This window comes from Eumetopias jubatus, unplaced genomic scaffold, assembly GCF_037043125.1.
Source record: "Eumetopias jubatus isolate StellerSeaLion01/CBP00866 unplaced genomic scaffold, mEumJub1_p1.0 scaffold_8, whole genome shotgun sequence".
In the NCBI taxonomy this organism is placed as follows: Eukaryota; Metazoa; Chordata; class Mammalia; order Carnivora; family Otariidae; genus Eumetopias; species Eumetopias jubatus.
The window spans coordinates 3,087,530-3,097,440 of record NW_028274814.1 but is presented as its reverse complement, the minus strand read 5'-3'; positions in this window follow the sequence as shown (position 1 = coordinate 3,097,440).

Below are 9,911 nucleotides of genomic sequence, written 5' to 3'. Positions count from 1 at the left end.
AAAAATGCCCTGTGTCTTCTGATTCAAAGTTTACATCCAAGAACAACCCTTTTCTTTTGCTACACCTCTAGGCAAAGAACATATGTCACAAATGCCACAGCCATATTTAGATGTTGTCTGTCGTTCAGCTTCACTGAGCCCGCAGCCAAGTTACCTTTTACATGGCAATTACTCAGGAAATCTGAACACTTCTGCAAATTAGTGTTAGGTTGCTTTCATTTCCCAATTAACTGCCCACCTGCTATTATAAGATTCAAGTTAGTCATAGTCAGCCTTTTCCCCTTCAGCCTTTAGGAAGAAGAAGGAGAAAAAAAAAGTACCCAACTTCTTTATGCAGAGAATAATTAATGTGTGAAATGGTCCACCAAAGGCAACAATGAAACATGCAACTGTGAGTATATTCAAAGAAGAGCCAGACAAGGAAGAAAAAAATTCCATGATACAAACATTAGACAGACAGGTGGATGGGTTTGGATAGACCATATGGCCTCCTTCTGTTTTGAAATTTACTGTGAGCTTATATTTTGCAAAATCCCTTCAAGAACCAAGTTGATTTCTACACAGTGAATTATGGCAATGAAAATGCTTATGACACCTTAGCTATGTCCGTTATTTCAATGTCAGTTTTGTATTTCTGAGGTTGTGTTTTCAAGACCGAACTCACACACTTGTCATACCATAAATGAGGTGGCAGAGGGTAAGGTGGAAAGACAGGGAAGAAGAATTTAGTCTTGTTTTCTTTTCTCAAGAGAAATGGAGACATACTTTCCAAACTCACAGCAGAGGAAAACACCGGTGCCCCACTGCAGCCTGTGGAGACAACCACCGTGATGCGAATCCAACGCATTGAGCTGAACAACAAGACATGAAATGCACCAGATAATGAAAAACAGTGTCATTTCTGGAAAACATTACAGAATAGTTTTCTCCCCCTCAGGAAGGGAGAGCATATGATTCCCATTCTCACATTATGACAGAAATGCTATGTGCACTGTATGGATTGCTGTCTGAAATTCCAGAAACCATACATGACGGGGAGCTACAAACATGCTTCTTCAAGCCCAGTGTAATTGACACCCTGGTTGACAAGATAACACAGTTTCGACAGCATCTCTGCACTGAAAGAGTTTCTCTTCGAATTTTCAAAAAGCCAATTCTTGCCAACAGGTTGGGATACAAGAAATTCACAGCCTTTCAGAGCAACTTAGTCTAAGTCTTTGAAGCACAGCCCATGTTCAGCAACACCACACCAGCCTAGGAACAATAGGGTCACTAATTGTAACAAAATGGTATTGCTCTGTCTCTACCCTCCTCTGGCCGCCCACAGCTACAGACTGGACTGCCCCCACAAACACTCACTCAGAGTTCCCGATTAGGGGACTCTGGAGGTTATTTCCCAGATGTTGAGCCCTCCCAGTACTATGTAGCACCTGCCTTTGTCCTTTACTCTGACTGTTTGCTGACACACCGTCACTTGCTCTAGATGAAGAAGTCACCAATGCCACAGTGGTGCAGGGGGACTGATCCTTCCACCACTGACACCATGCCACTTCGGACCTGGTACCAAAGACTGCAGTGGTCAACGGAAGTGCATCTAACTAAAGGTACCCACAAGGTGCTGCAGTGCCGTAGCAAAGGCACAGCAAAGGCCCTTTTGCCAAGCTGGGGCCCAACGTCACAGCTTGAACAGTTGAACAGAATAATAATTCTACAGTCCTTTGAATTCCAGTGTTATCTGAGCCAATACTAAGTGTCCAATGAGATAATTTAGTAGGTGTTTAGATGACCATCCTGCAAGTGCAAACAGAATTCATGCATCTGTAAAGTGGGATGATTTCACTTTTTCTCTATTCTCTTCTTGTCGTAAATGAGATTACTGAAGAGTGTTGGGAGGTAACATTCCTCCTGAGCTTGGGAGAATCACATTGTCCTCAGCAGAGAAAAAAGCAAGTAACATGATACTAAACGTAGAAAAAAACAAGGAGCTAGTCAGATAGTCTTTTCAATCCTTTGTCTACTCCCCACCCAAAACTAATTTGGACCACAGCTACGTCACGACAACGTATTGGCCAGCAAAAAATTGGGTCATTCAACCAATCATTTTAGCTATATAAGGCCAAATAATTGGTTTGACCCCCTTTTTTTTCCCCACCACTAAATGACTGATACATAGATTTGCTTGGTTGGTTGGCATGTGATAAACACACAGCAACAGTAGATTCCAGAAGGAAGTCATCACCAGTCTCAGTTTAAAAATATCCTCTTGCTTTTTTTAATGCATCAAATACAATATAAATAATTTTGTAGGCACTGTTATATGTTTTCTCAGTTCATTTAATCATACATTCCATATGGCTCAAGAAAGAGGAAGCATGTTTATAATCTCTCAATGAATATGATATTCTTCTAAAGTTATAAAAAAATTTCCTCTAAACTTATAAAAGCAAGTTCAGATCTGGATGAAAGACAAAGCTCTTCAACTATATGCCATTATGAAAATGCCAACAGTATAAACCTTCTTGTTTTACTTTATAACTTAGAGTTACTGAAGCTACTCAAGATGATTGCAATCAATATTTGCTAGAACACCAACACAAGAAAGCCAGCCGTCCTTCAGACCTTGAAAACTGAAGAGAGGGGCTACGTACCCACCCCCCACCCCACACACACACCCACTGCCAAAACAATCTAAAGTCTGACACTTCCGAGTTCATCCTGAGGTTAGAAACCTGGAGATAAGCAACTCTTCTGAAGTATTTTATAGCCTTTTCAACCTTTCCTTGCATCGCTTTACAAACCAAATACAATAACCGATACACCCCCAGACAGAATATCTATGTATTGCTTTTTCAGTTTCTTGTGAATTCCAGGCCATTAAGGATATAATTAAAACACTTCCACAAAAAGAAAGCCCGAACTGGGGTGGCTTCAATCCACAGCGGCCTGTCTCCTCGGAACCTATAATTACTCTGTTTAGCTCAGAGCGTTAAATAACAGCCGCCTGTTATCGGGGGACCGTACTGTTTGGTGTATGTACAAAGAAGCACCTGTATTAAACAATACCCCGTTTCAGGGAATAACAGCTCTTCCTGCACGACACACAGACGACAGATCAGCGCCTCGCCACCTTGGTGTAGTCCCAGGGATTGGGACACAGAAAACTCCCACATTTGTATAAACTACCTCAAGAGATAACAGTGATTTTTAACTCACTTAGCACTCTAGCTCATGGGTCTAAAATATGAGCTCTTAGAAAACCGGGAGAGCTGACGCTAGCACAATCCTAGCGTCACTAAAGTGTGGCGATTGCCACAAGGTTGGGAATTCCATAGATGAGACATCTATGGAAAAGTAGCAACTTTATTTGGGAGGCCAGCATGAAACCGTGGTCTCTCAAATTTCCCATCATTTCTGATTGACCCAGAGATATGGGCTGCCCTGGGTTATGGAATGTAGTTCAAGTGTTTCTGCCGGGGGCCTGGCGAAGCCCAGAGGTTGTGGGGATGGATTTCACGTAGAGATCCCTCCGTGTGCATCCTGACAGAACGAAGGGGCGGGAGGAGAAAATAATTGTGCTGAAACAGAAGCATTTGCCTGTATCCACTCCCCTTAAAACAAAGCACCAACCAGCACGCTCTCTTCGTGCTACACACTGCGAGAGACACTTGAGATGAGAAGCCTTCAAATGTGCATTACAACCAGGGGCTGGCACATATCCATCATTGGTTGAATCTTTCATTTCTCAGCTACTCTCTGATGCCTAAGTGTGAAAAAGTCAGTATGCCTGAATTGAATTTTTAGATTGCTTTACGTCAATACACATTTGTTTGTTTTCCAAATCAACAACAAATGCAGCACTAAACACTTCTGGCTGCTCAATTGTGCAGCTTTGCCTACTGCCTTGTGCTGAAACAGGGTTCACTCCCCGGCGATCAGGCGGCTTCCAGGTAGAGCCAACGGCGCATGGAGAATTCGAATCCAACGAAGTGAATTAAACAATAAAATGATCCTGCCTTCCAGTGACTTATCATTTTCCCTATAGGATTATAAGCACCCATGTCTGTATGTGCCTCTGTGTGTGCCCACGTGTGTAGGTACACGTAGGCGAGTGTTTCCACATAGCTCAGAACTAGATATGGACACAGGGCCGGGGCACCCAGGTCCGTCCAGGGCTGCCAACTGAAACCCAGCATTTCGTTCTGATTTTGAAGCGAAGTTGTAGTGTGTACTGCCCACAGCTGGAGAAAGTTCTAATCCCCCTGACAAAGCAAGCATGTGGGGAAAGGCTTGACTGGATTGAATATCAGAATTTTGTTTCCAATTAGTTCCACAAATCCCATGGATATAACCTAGAGTTGGAAAAAAAAAAAAAAACCTAGAAATATGCAAATGTAAAAAAGATCTATAACTTAATGAAGACAAAAATTCTTCATGATTTCTGAAAAGAATTTCTTCCTAACCAAATAGTGAAAGAAGAACCAGCTGTTCTTACTGAGTGAGGAAAAGTTGCTGTCCTCAAATCCTGGGGAGGCTGCCTACTCCCACGGGAGCACCATCACGGATGCCCCGGGAAATATATCAGGTTGACAACCTTCAGCATATTATTTTAGGTTTTAAAGACTTCATTCGCTCCGGGCGCCTGGGTGGCTCAGTCGGTTAAGCGTCTGCCTTCGGCTCGGGTCATGATCCCAGGGTTCTGGGATCGAGCCCTGCATGGGGCTTTCTGCTCAGCAGGGAGCCTGCTTCTCCCTCTGCCTCTGCTCCTCCCCCTGCTTGCGCTCTCTCACTCTCTCTGTCACATAAATACATAAAATCTTAAAAAAAAAAGTAAAGATTTCATTTGCTCACTCAGTCAACTGTTCTCTCTTTCCCTGTGTACGTATCTACAGATGTCTCCTAAGTGTCACCAGCGCTACAAATAAGGGAAGGGGGGAGATTTAAGAAACCTTACATCATTTTCTCGAACTAAAGTCAAGGAACGTCCTGCCTATGGATAGTTGAAGAGTGAAAAGAGAAAGAAACTAAAAGCAGAAATGGAAATGTATTCCAATTTCCTGTAGTTTCATTACAGCTAGAAAGATCTGACCTTGCAGGTTGAAGCCCTAATGGACTTGGTCATAGTCCACGGTAGAACCGTGAGCAGTCACCTAACATGAGTGTTTCCTGTGGCCTGGATGTCGATGGTTCCACTTCTAGAAAACCTGACCAAAGACAGTCTTCCCCTGAGGACACCTTTCCTCTGGGGCACCCAACTTTACTATACTCACACCTTCTGATTGTGCCTGCATTCAATATTGACCACAAACATTTAAATCCTATGGGGAAAGACTATATGGATGTCATGTTAGATAATCTGCGCTTACCTATTTTCTAGTCAAGATTTTTTACCTGACCAGCTAAGTTTCTCCACCCAGGAAGTAAATGCCTCATTAGTCAGAGGTCATCATGGTCTAAGACAATCTGACTGTCTTTTTTTCTGAGCGTACATTCTCTGTGGTCTCCAGTGTTAGATCACGAACATACAAAAACTCCCATTGAGACTCAGGTCACCGATGAGAGGCTGGTGTGTGCAGAGGACAGTGCAGCATTCTGATGGGTTCAGGGTGGGGAAGGAGGTAGAGGCGGGGCTTGGGTGCAGTATTTCCTATGACAAATTACCACAAACCACAGAAATGTATCTCCTCACAGTTCTGGAAGTCAGAAGTCCAAAATCAAAGTGTCAGCAGGGTTAATTCCTTCTGGAGGCTCTGAGGAAGAATCTGCTCCATGTAGTCTCCTAGCTTCCAGTGGCTCCTGGGGGCTCCTGGTAATCTCAAGTGTCCCTTCATTTGTAGCTGCATCATACCAATCTCTGTCTCTGTCGTCACGTGGCCTTCCTCCCTCTGAGTGAGTGTCCCTGTGACTCTTCCTGTCACAAGACTACCGGTCATGTTGGATTAGGGTTAGGGGCCAGCCCTACTGTCCAGTAAGACCTCATCTCAGCTAATCACATCTGCAAGGACCTTATTTCCAAATAAGATCGTATTCACAGGTATCAGAAATAGGACCTGAATCTTTTTGGAGGACACAACTCGTCCTATGGCAGGTGGCAAGGCAGATTGTAGTAAAGGATCTCTGTTTACTAGTATTAGGTCTAATTTTAGTACTATTGAGGAGGCAACACAAGAAAACTGGGGAGAGACATGGGCCAGCTAACAAGAGAGGAGAAATCCAGAGACCTAGAAGGAGGCCACTGAGGCGGTCCAGCAGAGGAGGTGTGATCGAAGCAGGGGCCCACCATGGTGGGTGGAGGAGAGGCTGTTCCAGCCACAGATGCACTTCTGTTCGCCCATTCTGTAGACAGAACATTCCACACAGAGCCACTGTTGATAATTTGGACGTAATGGTCTGCTCACCTCACTTCCAAGGTGTAAAGTTGGGGCCTCCTTAACTCTCCTCTCCGATGTATAGTTTCACAAGATCACTGGGGGCATTGAACCTACAACTGGCTACATGTTGATAATGCAGCATCTTAAAAGACACAGACAAAATAACAGTAACATTTCTAACTAACAGCAGGAGGAATCTGACTTATTGGTAACTTTGGGACCTTGAAAAACTCAAGGCGAAGGGGTCCTTCAGAGCTCACATGACCCTGACCCGGGAAAAGGTGCGCTTGTGTCTTCTCAAGGCTAGCGTGGGATGGAGGAAGGCATAGGGAGTGAGGAAGGGGACCCCATCTGGCCAGTCCCAGTCTGCAGGCGGCCTTTGCTCTCCGCACGAACAAGGAAACCGGATCCAGCCGGGGCCCTCGGGGTGGGGGGAGGATGGAGCTTCCAGAGGAGACTCTCGAAGCTGCAGCTTATAGAGAGGCCAGGGGGCTGCCTGTCCGAGACGAAGGGCCAGACGATGGAATGTTTTAGTCACAAGAACTCCTGTCTCCTGTGGTGTGCTCTGGTACTGCAGTCTGTTCAGCGTATGCTTTTCATCAATTCGTGTGGGTGGAAACCACCTAAGAAAGACATTTTTTAAAAGTTAGGAAATTACCCGAGAAGGGAAAGCTAGAACTTGTCGGTGCTGGCTTTCATTTGAACATCATGCTGTGGTTCAGTTGGCGGGGACAGGGGTGAGACTAACGTCATTATTTGACGTGAGGAACCCAACAGGGCCACATAGTGGAATTAAAAACCAGAGCCCCTTACGTTCGCTCTGAGGACTGTCCCATAGATTCTTCCGGCTCCCCGGCCCTCTTGCCACCAATAGAGATGGAGTCTTCTATTTGTCCCTCAGCATAAAACACATTGTTTTTCTTTTAATTGTGTTAAATTTCACTCAGGTAATAGAATTCTGCAGGCTGCTGACTTGTGAGAAAAGTAAGACAGCTGTTTTTACGTGTTTAAAAAGAAGTTGGATCGACAGTTAACATAATGTACTGTGAACATTTTTCCCCACTGTGGGTAGATAAATATGTTTGGATTCAGTCATTAAATCTCCAAATTTGCACATATGTATTGATATGCAATGAGCTGCAGAGAACTAATTGTCCTCAGACTAGTTTGGCAGCTCACTTTCAGTAGGACACTCTTCCTCTGGGTCAGTCACCTTCAAAAAGAAAAACAAATCTTATTTTTTTCCCCTTTCAGCCAACAGGGACCACTCCTGTGTTCTTTTGATGAGATGTGGACAGACCTGTCCATGAGGGCTCATGTTGAGACAGAGCAGGAGTCAATGCCCCTGTTCCCCAGAGAGAGCAACCCTGGTCCAACAGCAGTGAGATCCAGACACACCATGGGAGAAGCAGAAGCTCAGAGAAGGGAAAGCAGGCATGTCGGTGGGCTGGCAATAGGCAGGAAACTCACCAGACTCTTCGAAGTTTCAAAATGCCCAATAGGAGGGCAAAACCAGAAAAAAATAAGCATATGCTAAAGCTAAGGTGGGGAAAAAAACTTCAGCTTGACAACAAGGATGGAGGTCTGTGATTCCAGGATGCAACAAACTGAACGGTGAGCTGCAGAAGAAACTCTCACCCATTTAACAGTGTCTTTTCTTTTTTGGCAAAGATTTTCTTTATTTATTTTAGAGGAGAGAGAGCACGGGAGTGGTGGGGAGGGTCCGAGGGAGAGGGAGAATCTCCAGCAGACTCACTGCTGAGTGAAGCCGGAGCTTAGGCTCGATCCCACGACCCCAAGGTCATGACCTGAACTGAAATCAAAAGTGGTCCCGACTGAGCCACCGGGCACCACGACTTAACGGTAGTTTTAACTACATATATTGATCACTTGTTGTCTGCCTTGCTCTGGAGAGCTTTTCTTTACCTTTTTAAAATAGATAAATAAATAATATAATGAAGTAATAAAGTAATATCAAAAAGTAATAAAAATTAAAAGTTCTAAAATGAAAAGCAAGACATACAGAAATAAAATACGTAAGTAATCAATAAATGTTAGTTATCCAAATTAAAAACATCACAACTAAAGCTAAAGTTCCCCTAGACCCACCCTCCCCCACTACACCTAATTTGTTTCAAAAAAGTGTGCAACACACTAGTCAATTTTCTCTGCATTTTTCCGGAACTCCTCCTTACACACCCATATACACATACCACCAATACGGATATCTGGTGGGTAGCATTCTGTTCATATATGATAGACACTATCCTACTATACCTATTATTCTATACTTACAATTTCTCATTCCAAAAATATACATCTTACCCATCTTTCCATGTCAGTATACATTGATCTACCTTTTGCAAAGTATTCCATAATGTGGATTTTAATAGCGTATTCAAGTATTCCTTTATTGTAGTTTTTAGGCTGTTTGTACCTTTTGCTATCACAGGCAATTCTGAAAGCGCCGACTTACAGCTGCAGCTTATTAGAGGCCCATTTCCCCCACGCTTGCCGATACTTGATACCGTCACAGGGCACTTTAAGAACAAACTAGACAGCCTCATCTGTGCTGGGTGATTTGGTCATTCACTTACTGAAAGAAGAACAGAAAAGATCTCTCCAGGGGCACCCGGGAGCCTCAGTCGGTAAAGGGCTCAGTCGGTTAAGCAGCTGCCTTCGGCTCAGGTCATGATCTCAGGGTCCTGGGATCGAGCCCCTGCATCGGGCTCCCTGCTTGGCGGTGAGGCCGCTCCTCCCTCCTGCTTGTGCTCTCTCTCGCTATCTCTCTCTCTCAAACAAATGCATAAAATCTTTAAAAGAACAAAAAGAAGGAAAGAAAGGAAAGATCTCTCCAGGTCCATGCAACTGTGACTCGATGACAAAGAATAAAAGCATTCTATGTGATGTTTTACAGAAAGATCACATGGGATGGGCATATTTTTAGAAAAGATATTCTCACTTTAATTTTAATACCTACTCTCACTAGAGGAAAAAAAATTGGCTTGAGGGATCAGTGTTCTGCTTCAGAATTAGTTGGGGAAGCCCCTCTTCCCAGATTTTTGTCTAGCGCAAATCTGGGTGCCATGGGAAACGCCTGTTATTTTAAGGCTATTTCCCATGGACCCCTGGTCACAGTGTGGCAGGGACAAGTGCTGGGCTCTGGGGAGAGGGAGATAAAGGAGACATTGGTGGTCCCGTTGCATAGTCAGAATGCACTACCTTCCAACATAAGCCACGAAGAGAGACACAATGGAGTCCGTCTTGCTGAGGAGAAACAGGGCTGTTTGTGTGGATGCCTCCCATGCAAGTTCTGAGTGCAATTGTATTACTAAATGCCTGATAGTTTTTTATCATTGACATTGTCAACTGCTTCACCCCCAGACACATCCTCTTCTTAGTCTGTGTTGTCAAGTATACCTGGATTCCACATCAGCCACCTTATTAGATATGCTGTTTGAGGGCAGCCTGGGGAACCAGCAGCTGTTGGAGCAGGGATTCCCTCCCACCCTGAGAATATCGTAATCATTGAAAACAGAGAGG